Source organism: Scardinius erythrophthalmus (genome assembly GCF_964197995.2).
Source record: "Scardinius erythrophthalmus genome assembly, chromosome: 2".
Lineage (NCBI taxonomy): Eukaryota > Metazoa > Chordata > Actinopteri > Cypriniformes > Leuciscidae > Scardinius > Scardinius erythrophthalmus.
This window is the reverse complement of record NC_138222.1, coordinates 8806290-8821700: the sequence shown is the minus strand read 5'-3', so window position 1 is coordinate 8821700 and position 15411 is coordinate 8806290. Positions and strand designations below refer to the sequence as shown.

The window sequence follows — 15411 nt, the reverse complement described above, 5'->3', positions numbered from 1 at the left end:
TTGTGGGATACACGTACATTGATGTGGAGGACAATGCCGTTTTTCTTCAGTTAGGCTATATAAATGTGGCCGACTCGACATCTATCTATCTATCTATCTATCTATCTATCTATCTATCTATCTATCTATCTATCTATCTATCTATCTATCTATCTATCTATCTATCTATCTATCTATCTATCTATCTATCTATCTATTCAGAATAATATCAAATATTTTGTATAGCTATGCTTTAGTATACTTACTACAAAGTAGTAATTTCTAAACTACCATACGATTAGATAGAACTTTATGGACCGATATTTGCATACCTTTTGCATGTAATTGTTTGATACAATTGGATATGTATGTACAACAGTAATACTTGTATTGCATTTGCAATAAATAGGGATATAAAAGAGATATTTGATGGGGTGTAACGATATCCTCATGTCACGATTCGATATATCACGATACTGACCTTTTTACGATATTATTTTGATACTCCAAGACATGGTAAAAGGTTAACAAAAAATGTACTGTTGATTAAAATGCTAAATTTGGTATTACATTCGTTGTGGAAATGAATAGGCTTGGACTTGGTGCTGATAAGTTAACCCAATGCACAGGACGATGGTGACACCAGAACAAAAATATATATGATTCTGAAGCTGAAAATACAGAATTATTTTAGACGAATATGCCTGCACTCTGTCACTGACAAGATATACTTAAAATAATGTACGCCACTTTTTACTGGTAACAGAAGACATTTGGCAAATATTCCTCCATTGTATTATTATACATATTAGTACTGACACTTAAACTCTGTAAACCTGAATTATTTCTCACACAGTAATTCTCATTTTGGGTAAACTATACACAAAAGATTAAACACTATCCACAATATATTGTTGCATTTTTGTTTTGTGACACGGTATATTTTAACAATGTGTTAAATGTGTTAAAATATTCCATGCCATAGATATTTATGAAATAGACTTGTATGTCTGTCAGATTTTTATAATTGAATGGATCATTTTGCATGTGATTGCTCACATGATGAAAGAATGTTTAAGAGTTATTATGACAGTTTTACTGAGAATCAGCTAATCTGTTTGATCAGCCAGTTATCGTGCAAATTCTAGACAATTTTGCACACTTGCCAAAATGTGTAATTTGAAACTTTTTTAAATGTGATGTGAACAAGAAACTATTTGTTCAGAGATCTGAACTTACTGTTTTGAGAAATATAATTGAGAGAACATTAAATATAGTTTTATGTAATTAAATATATTTGTTATTATAATAATAATGTAATTATAATAATTATATAAAAAATGCTGTACAAAATAACCCTGAATTGAATTCACGCTTATACATGTATTATTAATAATTGAAAAACACATACGTAACTTAAAATCAGCATGAGACAGAAGTTGCTATAGTCTTTTCTACCAGATTGTGACATATATCCGGGTGAAATGAGCAAGCAAAAATGTAGGGCAGCACTTGATTTTGTCCATGGGGAATTGATTGGATGGTTGTGGTTTGCTATTTGTGGATCTTATGTGAATGACAGGTTATTGCCCCATCCTCGCACCAGTAAACACTTCATCAGAGAGATGTCACTGCAAGTGGGAGGGGAAGTTATTTTGAATATCAATTATGGATTTAAAATAAATGATGTGTACGGATAAATGATTTATACTAAATAATGCAATAGGCTTATTCCATAAAAAACACACACATATATATATCTATCTCAATTTTGATTTCATGGTGACTTTACTAGAAAGTTAATATATTCCAGATAATATTTTGATGATTTGCTTTGGCTTTTTACAAGCCGTAACAATATAAAAGCCAGTTATTTGACTTTGGAAATGACATGCTGCTATCAGAGCCGGATTAACGCAAAGGCAAACTAGGCACGTGCCTAGGGCCCGATTGGCGGGATGGGGCCCAGACAGAGGGACAAAAAAAAAAAAAAAAAAAAAAAAAATTAAATGTCCTATCTACAATTTATTTCAAAATGTAGCCTATTAATCAACTAAAAATAGTGACGATGTTTATCTTAACCATAGACTGTTACATTACGTCACATTAACGCCAGCCCATGACTGTAGAGGCGCCAGCCAGTTTAGTCCGAGGGGACGTCAGAGGCGATCAGAGGCGGTCAACGAACGCATCCATCAGGTGCTGAGTGCGAAGCAAAAGCAGAAATAGGCACGCAAAGAAGCACAGCTCGTAATGCAGGTCATCGATTTTGGTGTGATTGCAATGTATTTTAAATATAAACTTGTGGGATACTGTAGATCAGCGTCATTTCTGGAAAAACCATTCACCGCTTTATGAGTTTAAAAGAGCGCGAGCGTCATTAACGTGCCCAGACGCGACGCTTTGAATTTGCGCGTACAATCAATGAATAACATCGCGTCCAGAGCTGACTAGTAAAAAAGCTACAAAAGTAAAAGACAAGACGTTTGTATTCAAAGTTAAAAAACCAACACACTGCAACATTTTTAAATGTTTCAAATAAAAGATCTCATATGGGTCTATCTTCTATATTCTGATGCTGATGATTAGATAATACCCTGACATCAAAGCCTATAGGAATATTAGTTTAGATTTTTTTTCCTGCTCAGTAGCGATCGTGTCTTTCTCTTCCACTTGATTTGTGTATAGCATATTTAAGGTAGCAATGCAATACATAATAACATATTACTGATATTAATAATATGACAATATCTGCAGTCAATATTGATTAAATGGGAGGGAAAAATCCTGCCCATAACGCAGAAAAATGATAAAAGCACGTTCATGTTCATCTACTGAAGTGGTATTCTGGAACTGTGAATAAACTGAATAAAACAGCAAAATAACAACAATAACAATAACATCTTCATTAAACAAAAAAAGAGATTAGCTTAGATAAAGTTTGATAGGCTACCAGTAAAAAGTCTGGACCCATTACTATTTTTAATGTTTTTGAAAGAAGTTTATTATTATGCTACAAGCCTGCATTTATTTGATCAAAAATACAGAAAAAAAACAGGAATATTCAGCAAGGATGTGTTAAATTTATAAAAGTGATATTGAAGACTTTTTTAAAACAACTTTTTAATAATCAAAGAATCATGAAAAAAAGTATCACATGTTATAAAATAAATATTAAGCACCATTTCTAACATTTGATAATAAATCAGAATATTATAAAGTTTTCTGAAGGATCACGTGACACTAAATTCAGCTTTGCATCACAGAAATATATTTTAAAGTATAGCCTAGTAAAATAGAAAACCATTATTTTAAATTGTAATAATATTTCACTATATTATTTTTCTGTATTTTTGATCAAATAAATCCAGGCTTGATGAGCATAAGAGACTTCTTTCAAAAACATTACAAATAGTAATTTGTCCAAACTTATGTACTGTGTAAGTAAAAATATACTAAATTTAAAATTAAATGTTGTATAAATAAAAAGGTTAGGAATCATATTTGTTTCAAGTGTGTTTTATTGGGGGTGGGGGGCCTCCAACATGAATTTTGCCTAGGGCCTCCAAATGTCTAGATCCGGCCCTGGCTGCTATACTTTACCACAAAATTCCTCGTCAGGTCGACCAAACGACCCCTGGCTTACTAAAGAGAACCAGTTCAGTGACTCCCAAAGGAAGTGCCACAACATTGCACGCTGACGTCATCACTGACTGCCACGAGGTGAGGTGAGACCGCAGCACGGCTCTTTCACACCAAGTCATCCGCCGAGCTGACACGTAGATCAGCGTTAAAATACAACTGTACTCGTTTGACATAATATGAGTGAAAATGGCCACAGTATTCCAGTTCACAGCTTGGGATTTATATCGTTGGGTACTTGATAATAAACCACGTCTATGCAAAACGCATTCTTTATTTCTATTCTCTTTATAATTGGCTACTTGAAAACGCTAATAAATGTTGTCAATACTCACAACCCCTTGTTCACAGCATCATTTACTAACAGAGCTTATTTATAAATAAAAATAACAATATAATAAAAAAAACTAAAAGCCATGGAAATGCATATATATGTATTATTTTGTATATAGTATTTTTTGACATTTCAAAGAATTTCTGTCCCCATAATAATAGATTTACTACGAGAGCAGGTCGCGCCTTCTTACATCCGCATTTGAAGTTCTGAACATCAATCATGTAACCTTCCGCCTGCGGTAGAAGTGCTGAGGCTGGGACCGCCGCCATTTTGAATGTCTGGTCCGTTCCTCCTTCCGTCGATTGAGAAGATTGCACTTGTTTTCTGGTATCGTAACGGCTGGTGAGTCGAACCTTATTTTAACAGTTTAAACGATTTCAGCTATGACTTGTACGTTCTGAGCTGTCAAGCCGCTCGGTTTTATTCAGGTTAGCTAGTTTTGACTCTGTTCTGCATAGGAAGTGGAGCGCACAGGCTAAAGCTAAAGCAGCTCGCGAGCCTCTCGCTCGGTGGCGGCGCTCTGCGCGTGCACCGGGACGCTGTCATACGCTTGAGTGCTAACGGACGCCGCTCGCTAAACTATCATTCTCGCTGTATTTCCACAACGACGTTTCGCTACCGGGCGTGAAATTCCAATTACACTGTAGTTTATGAACGTTTCAGTTGGTTTAAAGTAGAGGTGTGTGTTTAATCCGCCGTCAAACCGACGCTCAATTTGAGGCCTGACGAGATTCCAGTCAGTTAGCAACGGACACGCAGCACTTCATTCACCGACATTACGAATGAATAACAGCGGTACTTAATACTTAGCAAGGAGTGATAATATTCGTGAAAAGCACTGAAATGTACTCGTTTTTTAACCATAGCGTAATGTCGTCTCATCTCAGTGTTTATCATTTAGCTTAGCACTAATGGCTTGACGTTATAGCGCAAGGGGATGGGTCTAGAAACATAACCTTAAACAATCTCTCTGAATACGACAAATAAAACAGTCAGGGTGGAAATGAAGTAGTGGTAAAGGTCAAGAATACGAGGTGTATGATGCCACTTGTGTGTGTTTTAGACTTGTTTAGTCACCAGGTGGTTTTGAGAGAGATGTGAAATCGTTCTTGAGGTTGGACTCTATAGTATGTTGTTAATGCTGTTTAAAGTGTTGTCTCTGTCATATCTTTACACCCGTTTGCTTGTGGTGCATATGAACGACGTGTTGGCATCTCTTCATTGTGATTGTGGAGTAACGTTGAGGTTACAGAAATAAAGGAAGTGATCGTCTGTAAACGTGTCCTCCCAGTCACTGCTGCAGTTTGCATGATTCCTGGCTTAGATTTGCATTCTCTGTCCACGCCAAGAGTTTTCTTTTGTCCGTTTTTTTTTTTTTTTTGGTTAATGAATAATTTAAAGGTTGCTACTAAGAATTCATTTTCGATCTATTAGTAGACTATTAAAGGTTTAGTTCTCCCAAAAATTATCCTATAATTTACTCACCCTCAAGCCATCCTAGGTGTGTATGACTTGCCTCTTTCAGCCAAAAAATATCCTGGTTCTTCCCAGCTTTATAATGGGAGTGAATGGTACCACATATTTTGAAGCCCAAAAAAGCCTCCACCCCTCGTAAAAGTAAGCCATACGGCTCCAGGGGGTTATTAAAGGCCTTCTGAAGCGAAGCGATGCATTTTTGTTAGAAAAATATCCATATTTATAACTTTATGAACTTTAATCACTAGCTTTCGGTTTCAGCCGTACCCAAGTCGATTTCTGGCTGAAGAGTGACCTTTGACCCGGCGTCAGACATAGGATGTAGGAGTAGCGTAAGCTTAGGTGAGAGTGGACTCCTTTTGCGTTTCGGCAGAGCAACAAACTCAAGCTACTCCGACATTTCCAACTAACTTAAACTCCTTCGACATTTCTTTTTAAAAATTCTCGTTTTAGACAAATTTTTGACTGGTGTTTTGTTTTGCTCTATCCTCTGCGTTTCCGCTATCGTCAATACGTCAGGGTCCGAGTTCAATCTTCGGCTGGAACTCTGGAAGCCAGTGATTTATAGTTTTTTTATTTATTCTTAATAATAGCCACAACTTCTCCATGAATCTTTCAAAACGTTGCATTCAAACATTTTCCTTATAAAAATACTTAATTTACAAATGAAGAGCCCAACATTAATAAAGTGCTAAGAATTAAAAGACATCCGTCAGTAATACAAATGTCCATGATTCCTGTTCACGGTCACAATTTTCAATTAACAACAGCATTTGCTTACAGGTGTGTGAGTCTTGAAATGTTCATTCAGCAGATTAAAGTGGTTGCTTGAATATATATATATATATGAATGATAGTCAAAACTGTATTGTAAATCGGGTAACCATACTGACAGTATCAAAGATAGTGGTGTCCATAACACCAGGAAGTTTGTTTACATTTGACTGGACTTTATTCAATAAATGTGTACAATCACGAGTTTATTCATCACATATTTTAAATAACAACTGCTTTAAAAGTGCAGAGAGTACCAGATCTTCGGATGAGCGCAACTCATCATAAGATGAGATTCATTCGTGTAGGTGACAGGTTCTTTGTTTTTTTTATACTGTAAATAATGGACAACGCAAGCCATTTTTACCATTCTTTACATTGAATTAGTGTCCTTTTCAAATGTTGATAAGAGTCCCACACTTAAACATTTGGTTTGTTTGTTCTCATACATTTATCTTCATAACTTTACTGTAGACCTTTATCCAAAGCAGCACTAGTTGACTGGGGCAGGCCTCCAGCAGCGGTATGATACTAGTATTGATGTTACTAGTATTTTTTTATTATGACTACCAAATAATTTATTAGTATCTTTTTCAATTTCATGTGCAATTATTTATCAGATACTAGTATTTATTCCATTAGTAACTAGCCTCAATTAAGCCTTGTTATGCTTTGCTACTTAATAACTAGTGATGCACTGAAATTTCTGCATCTGAAAAAACAAAAAAACAAAAAATGGTTTCTGCCAAAATCGTTTTGAAGGGCTGAAATCATTGATTTTAACAGTCAGTGCTTCTCCGTTGATGCATTTTGACTCTGTCAATGTCTATTTTGTGCTCACCATGTGGATTTCATGTAGACATATCAGCAGTGTGGGCGTACTTCACAACGGCCAAAAATGAAGCTGAAGCTCGTTGCCGAAGAACTTTAATAGTTAATAAAATGCAACACCTTGAACAGCATACTGAGTTCAATTACCCAAATTTAGTTACTGAAACTTTATTTTTGTGAAATGAACTTTTCTGTCACTGTTTAAAACTGTTCTGAAAGTCTGCTTGCCATATATATTCTTCCTTAAACTGATTTGGTGATACCATTTCTATTTGGTATAAAGCACTGCTTATTGAAACTTGTTCTCCAGGTCGTCTCCTTGGGGGATTGCCTTTTTCTTGCTCTTCTCCTGGTTGCTAAGCACAGCTTCCATGTGATCAGACGTGACTCTATGGAGGCAGGTGTGAGATAAAACCTAGCTAGACTATATGTTGAAACCGAGATCATTATATTTAGTCTTGTTACCTGAATTCAGCTCTCTTAGGCTCACAGTTTAAATGATTTGGAAAAATTATGTTCACGTTTCCATTATCAGAATCCGGCACAATATTACCATATAGCTTCATATACCTTTAGGTTTTTGGATTATCATCATGTTATTGCCCCAGATTAGGACATATGGTAAAATATTATTGTAACGTGTGCTGGAATGTAGCCGCTTTTGTGGTTTGGGCCGATTCTTGTCATTCAGCTAAACAGATTGAATTCTAGAGTCAGATTTTATCAGCAAACTCTTCTGCGTTTTCACACCTGAAAGTCCGCATCAAGGTCTGAACCAAAGTTCATGTTTTGATACATTTTATACATTCGGTTAGTTTTGGTTTGGTTTCACATTGCAATTATGCGAGCGCACTAAAGAACTTTATATGACATACTTGCGTCCTGTCGTCATCATCTATGTGGGCTGCATCATGACATTGATTGGTTTGTAAACGGACGTGCGTCTGAGGTCAGCGTGTTGTCAATTCGGTGGGTAACTTTGACAAGAATGAATGAACATATGCATATCGTTGCCACTATACTGTTATTATTATTATGGCATTACTCCCTGCAGCACCGACTGCAGAATACTGCAAGAAATCCTGCGAGAACCACCGTAACGTCCTGTAAATGGTCTGAAAGTCCGAACCATACAGAAAATGCTTTCACACTAGAAACGAACCAAACCTTTGTTCAGTTTGATCCGGACCGAGACTACCTCTTTTCGTCTGACCAAATTTCGTCTGTTTGGTCCGGGGGAGGTTTCACACCTGTAATTTTGATTCAGATCAAACTGAAAAGTCAGAAAATCCGGACCAAACAAGGTAGGTGTGAAAGGGCCCTTAAACTGTCTATTCAAAGCTGAAAGGCTTCCCCAGTGCAACAGAACTCTTCACATCACCAGTTTACCAGAGTCTCCCCAAGTTTGCAGTTAAATGCCTTTGGCAGGAGACCCACAGTGGAACAATACTCTTTTTATCCCAGGACTGGGATGTATGGTCACGTAAGGCTGACCACGGAGAAAGTATTTTGCTCTTGAAGTAAAGCTTCCCCACCTAGGGTCACCTTAAGCCCTCTATTGTACCGAGTTTGGCTTCTAAACAGTGAGGTCAACCTGGAACTGTAAGCAGTTCCCCTGTACAAAGTAAGGTTGCTTAAAAAGCAATCCTGCATTATTTTGAACAGTTTCTTTGAATGGCATTCTTCCTCTCTCTGTCAAGGTGGATCATAAGGCATCACATGATTAAAGGTGCTAGGTGTGTGTAGTCATGCTTTCTTATTCCCCATAAAGGGAAGTTCCTCATCCATTCATCTGATGGCAGTGCTGATGTCACAATACTGGATGCTGAATCATTAGCTGTCGTGATGAAGCTGAGGATCTGTAGCATTAAGGCTTATACACTGCAATGATTCACCATGTCATGCCATGCCAGCTCTTAAGATGAGGAAAACCCATCATGTTTCTCTCTCTCTTGAACGCAGACTGCCATTACATTTTGAAACCAGTGTAGCTCAATGGCAGGAGCTGTACTGGGAATAGGAAGCAGAAGCACTTTTTTTTCGTCTCACACTTTTTCCCTTGATTGATCTGCCTAAACAGCATCATATTCAGAAGTAGGACTAACTTTCATCTTCACTGTGCAAAGTATGTACAGGGCCAGAACAGGGCTTAGGATTGAAAAGACAGCCAAAACGTTTGATGTTGGTCCATCATAGTTCTCTGCAACACTAGACAAATTTATTTAACTTGGATTGTTTGTTCTACTACTTTTATCTTCATCACTTTACAGTTCACTTTTTATCCAAAGCAGCAATAATTCCACCAATTCCACAGTCCACCAGCAGCAATATGTCCTTATGTGCTGTTCAGTGCACAAAGCAATTGAGTTTTCTGAGTAACTCTAGTTCTGAAACCTCAATCTACTACATAGCCATAGTGTTAACTCAGCCAAAATAGAAAATTCTGTCATTTACTCACTAGGGATGAGCACAAGTACTCGGACATGACAGTGATCATCGCTTTCATGATCAACCATCTCTGTGGCTTTTAAAAAATACATAATTTTTTTTCTGATTGGTTATTGCTAGCATTTTGGACGGTACCTGAAGTCTGATTGGTTCGCGTTAGGACAGTAAGCTGCCCAGATGGGCATAATAAAGTGAAACCATGGATTTGAAAGTGGTTATCAAGGATATTTGATTAATCTCATAGGGTGTGTCATATAGAATGGGCAATGAGTTTACTGGTGTTCATTCATTCTTCAGCTTCACCTCACAGCTATTCCTGTTATACCTGATGTTTCTTTTTCAGAAACATTGATGCGTTATTCATAATCTACTTGTTTTATATTTCTAATCATATTTTCATATTTTGATAGACTTGTTTCATGCCATATTTTTATTTTTCAACATTCATTTTCGTAAGAGCGTTTTGAAAATATTTTTCAGACACACCCCGCCCTGAGTACTCGTTTTTGAGACCTATCAGTACTCGAAATGAAACATTTACAAACATGTCCATCCCTATTGCTCACCCTCATGTTATTCCAAACTTGTAATTTGTCTGGGAGAAACAAAAAATATTTTTTGAAGAAAGTTAAAAAACAATTAGAAGTATTTTGTGCTCAGGTTGAGAAGTGCATAAGGGTGAGTAAATGATGAAACAATTTTATTATTGACTGTCAAATCACTACCTGTTATATAACGGGGTAGTTCCAGTCTTGACTTCTGATTGTTAAATGTAGCGTTCCACATCCACTAGCCTACATGTCATGCCTAATCACACCCTTTAGCTGTGCTTATATTAACGGTATAACACAACCTATGATGCCTTGTGTTGGTATGAAACCTGTACAATGAACTTTACTTGCACAATTCATCTGCTTAAATAGTGAAAACATTCACTACACATTTAAAGCAGTGGATGTAGTAATTTTCAAATGCAATTTTTGCATTTCTCTGAAACTCATTGGATTGGCACTTAAAATGATAAATATATGCACACTTTATAATTTTGATGCAGTTTATTAATTGATTTGATTCGAATAGGCAAATGACCTATGCAGAGATCCACCCCAACCAGAAGTTATGAGAGCAGACGCGTTTGCAGCTTTAGTTAAGCCGAGGCTGCTAATTGCCCTTAGCCTGCATGTCATCTGCATAGAGAAGTTTGCTAATGCTAAAATAGTGCCAAGTAATCTGAAGAGGCACTTAGAATTGAAGCAGCCCTTCCTCAAAGAAAAAAGACTTGGCTTTCTTTAAACTGGCAGAAGACCAAGAACTGTGTGAAGGCATTTGACATAATACAAGAGGCTAGTTACGTATTGCTTGAGCTTATTGAAGTGGGGAAAAAAATTGATAGCTGGGACGCTGGTTTGATAATCTTTGTTAAAAACAGTCATTTTGAGGCGTTTTTCGCTCTATTTACTTAGTGTTTACACAAATTCACCCATTCGTGCCTGTTTTGACTAATATTTAAATGAACACATGCCTGTCAGTGCTCATTTTAACACCCTGAAGGTCTTGTCAGCAAGTTGTCACTCCAAATTTGAATGACTTTTGTGTTCTTAGATCAAATTACATTAACCCCACTCATACCTTAATGCTATTATATAGGCTATATATATATATATATATATATATATATATATATATATATATATATATATATATAATGCATCCAGCTTTTATGACCTCATATTAATTGAGAAACAATATTGAGTATTTTTACTTTTAAAAACTAATTTACCACAGCGCAAGACCATTTAAAATTAACTAGTCAAGACAAAGGTGTTTAAAAATGGTGAAATGGTCACAGGACCTAAGATATATACTTTCCCTTCATTTCATTTTAAAACATCACAAAAACGTTGGAATCTGAGAAACAGACATTCACCAAAACAACAACATCCTGGATTTATTATTACTGAAATACACTAAGATCTATAATAAAAACCACACCAAAACACAAGATAGTCCATCCTACAATACACCAAAACCCATTTGGCTATATACTTTGTAAACACGAGTTACAAAAGCTTTTCATTTACTCCGACAACACAATAATAATAAAATCAATATACCAAATAGCAACTTCGAGCATACTCACAATTAAAAATAGTTGAAGGCGACGGACCTCCGGGTGATAGTAATTTATAAATATAGCCAAAATATAGCCGTTTATAAATGCACAACCTACACATCCCAGCATAAACTCTGTCAATACATTATTTGTGAAAGCATCTACGTTTACAAAGCACTGTTCATTTTAACAGATTACATACTGTACGTGGGATTTGGCATGGCAGAGAGCGTGCAACGAACGCTCCCTTTTCGCTAAAAAGCTCACTCGTCATTGTTCATCGCAATCTCACAAAGTTATGTTACAATAAATGAAACTGACTTGTTTGTTTTAATGAGAAGATATTTGCACTCTGGGAATCCACTCACCACTCAAAATGCCAAAAAAAGTTTTCAGTGCTAACTTAAACACCTCTGATTGGCCATTGCGTTCAAGAAATCAACAGACATGTTTGCGATTGGCTACATTGCGCAACCCTGCAAAAACACATTGTAAACGGAAACCTTTGACGTTCTTCAGAGCGCAAAAAAAAAATCTGTTTTGCAGGGAAGGTAAGCCTTGCCCAGCCTTACACACACTCTTTCTAATTTCTGATTCATATTTCTGAAGATAGTTATTTAAAGTTAACGTTGTAGAGATTAGTGTTCCTGTGAGCTAAATGCTTCTGAAGACATTTCGTTATGGAATATCTGAATGGCCAGATCCACAGAAATATGTTTGTTTTTATTTGTTGCTTTCAATAGTAAGTTTGCTGAATGACCATACGATTAGAGGGGCACATTGTGTCGTCTCATTAATTTTTATAGAGTAGTTTTACATTCATCATAACAGTAAGAGCAATCCTGAATCCATTTTAGAATTTTTATCCAAGGCAAACCTTAAATAAGCTCTTTTATAGTATTTCAACTTGTTACATTGCCAAATAAACTGGCATGGCGTTAAAATACTAACCAACCAACCAATGATGATGATAAGGGAAATAAAAATGATGGCAAGAATATTGATTTGTTGCATCATTTGTAGATATACAATTCTTTCTTTGAATTTCTCTTTTGAAAACCAGAACAAAAATATCAGTGTTTTTAGCTAAACTGTGAACTTAAGATAAAGGCCACTGCATGTTTTATTCCTTGAAATAACACTTTGCTTTTATCACTTTGTGCTTAATTGGACAATGACATTGTGCATTTGTCATTAAATGCACTTCTTTGCACTGTCCATCCATTCACGAACGTAACTTCTGTTTTTCTGCAGGGAGATGCTGAGAATGTCATTGTTTAGCAAGTAATTACTGTAGTTCCTTTCTGGCTCGAGCAGCTTAATTAGGTGCTACATGCTAACAGATTCAAGTGCGGGGTTTCTCTGTGATGGAGAGCCAAAAGCAGCTCTCATCTCTGCGTGGAGGAAGGGAGGAATATTAACTGTGTGTGTGTGTGAGATGGATCTCCTGGTGTGATTAATGTGCGTTATCAGAGCAGTAAACCACTTGAAGTGCTGTGTCTTTCTGGTGCCACTGATTACTTACTTTTGCAACTTACATGTAATTACAAGGTGACCTTATGCTATGCATACACTCCATCACTGTGTTGAGAGGAGCTGCTCGTTGTGTGTGAGGTGAAAGTACTGTAATGCCATGTCCATTCAACCTCAGTCTGCAGCATGAGTCATGATGTCTGTTTATATGATCCACGTTCATATATTTAACTGCTCTTTTTGCCACAAAGCTGTCACTGCAGATCCTGCGACGCCTTCCTACAACAATCCAGAGGTTTTCTGAAAAATGAGCCTTCTCTTTCTATTAGCAGCCCAATTTCACTCTCTCCATGCTAATATCCCTCTACTTCTCACTGTTTATGAGCTGAACATCAGTTTGCTCCTGTGTGTGGTAGGTGTAAATGTGACACTTCGCAGGGAGTTTGATTGACAGGCGATCTGACCAATCATAATCTGCCGAATCCTCCATTTTGTCAAAGCAGTCAGGAGAGTTAGTAGATTAACGTTGGAGGATTTGAACTTGAAAAACGGTGTGTACTGACGTCTTTCCGCGTTTGAAACAACATTCCTTCTGATGTTCATTCATGTTTATTTGATGCTATAAATGAACTCGAAGTAAGAGATGATCGTTCACGAGCAGATGTAACTGAGGCGCTACAGCGATCTGTCACGACTCATTAAAGAGCCACAAAACGGTATTTGTTTAAATTTCTTTAAAAAATGACCAAAGTTGAGACTTTTTCATATCAAAAGAAACCTTGTCTGTCGGCGCGTTGTCAGTGTCCTCAGTGTCCTACGCAATGTATTTTTTCACTGTGTGAGAACATGTGGCATGAGAGCGGCATGGCTTGTCTGACATAGCAACGGTAACTAAAGGTAACTCTTTGCGAACAGTCAATTGCATAATATCTTGTATCCTGTGAAGTCAAAGCTTCTTTCCATCGCCCTTTTTTGTTTTGTTCGCTCCAGATGTTTGCGTTAGAGCTGGATTACTGTTGAATGCTGTAGAAATAGGCTCCTGCATAGGCAGTCATGTAATCTTACCAGTTTTGTTTGTGCTCGCTTTTAATTTTTAATCGGCCTGCCCTCCAGTGGATTGAAACCTGATTCTGTTGAAGGAATGGAATTTCACATGTGATTCGACCTGCTTGTGTCTCATTGGCTGATGCAGCTGATTATGGCCATACTCTGATGTCTGCCTTTTCCAGACTGGCTGTTCCCATAGAAAAGCTCACCTCATGTGCTAGTCAATAATGAGATGCCTGGCGTCCTTTGGGATTCTTAGAGCTCTGCAGAACGACTGATCAAGAGAGCGCTCTAGGGTGTTGTGCTTAATTCATCTTGCAGTGCAGGAGCGATTTCCCTATTTACATCATTATCATGGTAACGCTTCATTTAGACAACCGGTTGCACTATTAAAAAATCTATTAAAGCTAATTTACTGGTTAATATCATGAGAAAAGCATGTTATATAAGCAGAAACATCATATATTAAGCTTGATGTCTGAGTCCGTTTTATTTTTATGTATTAAATGGGGATGTACAAAAGTGCATATTTTAAAAATCAACTAGTGGATTGCCTGAATGGCCTAAGATTGGACTTAAGAACACCCTGTATAATTAGGCTGGTTTTAGATTCACCTGGACTCATTTCTTAGGGAGCTTTTATATAAGACTAACTAAAAGGAATGAAACCAAATGCTGGGAACTCTAGATACATTTTCAAGTTGTGTTATTGTAACAACATTTTAAAAACAAAGCAGACGGACAACAGATGCAACACATTCGCTAAAAAAAGTCGGCCTGAATGAGTAGAGCTGTAGAAGTGATGCTTTAAAGTAGGGGTGTAACCTACACTGGTCTCACGGTTCGGTTCGATTACGATTATCATGTCATCGATTCAGTTCAATTCGATATCACGATGCATGAAAATCTGTCAAATTGTTTTAAAGAAATGTTACTTTAAAAGCAGCGCTCATTAATCAGTGTATTATGTTACCATTAAAGATGCGCGCATCAACCGTCGCTGAGTTGAAGGTGACGATCATCCATTTATAATCACGCGTAACAACACAGAATAATTGTAATTTGACCATCGGGTGCGGATGCTTAAATCAGAGAAAATTATTAGGGCGGCGAGTGGATGATTTGTTTTTGGATGCGGATTCAGGTGACGTTGAATCTCATCTGCTTACTCTAAAGCAGTCAGACTCTGCCAGGCGTTAACAGCTCGGGGTGAAAACGGCTAACGTGTTTTATCAAGTTAGTGGCATTACCTCCTGCATATTCTATTTGTGCATGACATGAGCACACACAG

The 15411-nt window shown here is 37.0% G+C and overlaps 1 protein-coding gene across 2 annotated transcripts in view; it reads left to right on the top strand.

The window, feature by feature from the left end:
• Positions 1-4136: 4136 nt before the first annotated feature.
• Positions 4137-15411, top strand: part of ap1g1 (adaptor related protein complex 1 subunit gamma 1) — a 31135-nt gene continuing 19860 nt past the window's right edge. Inside the window, exon 1 of one of the 2 annotated variants that reach the window (XM_081359255.1) lies at positions 4137-4300. The gene's annotated coding sequence lies outside the window, so the exon portion shown is untranslated. The remainder of the gene's footprint in view (positions 4301-15411) is intronic. The other variant, XM_081359256.1, reaches the window with a different exon arrangement.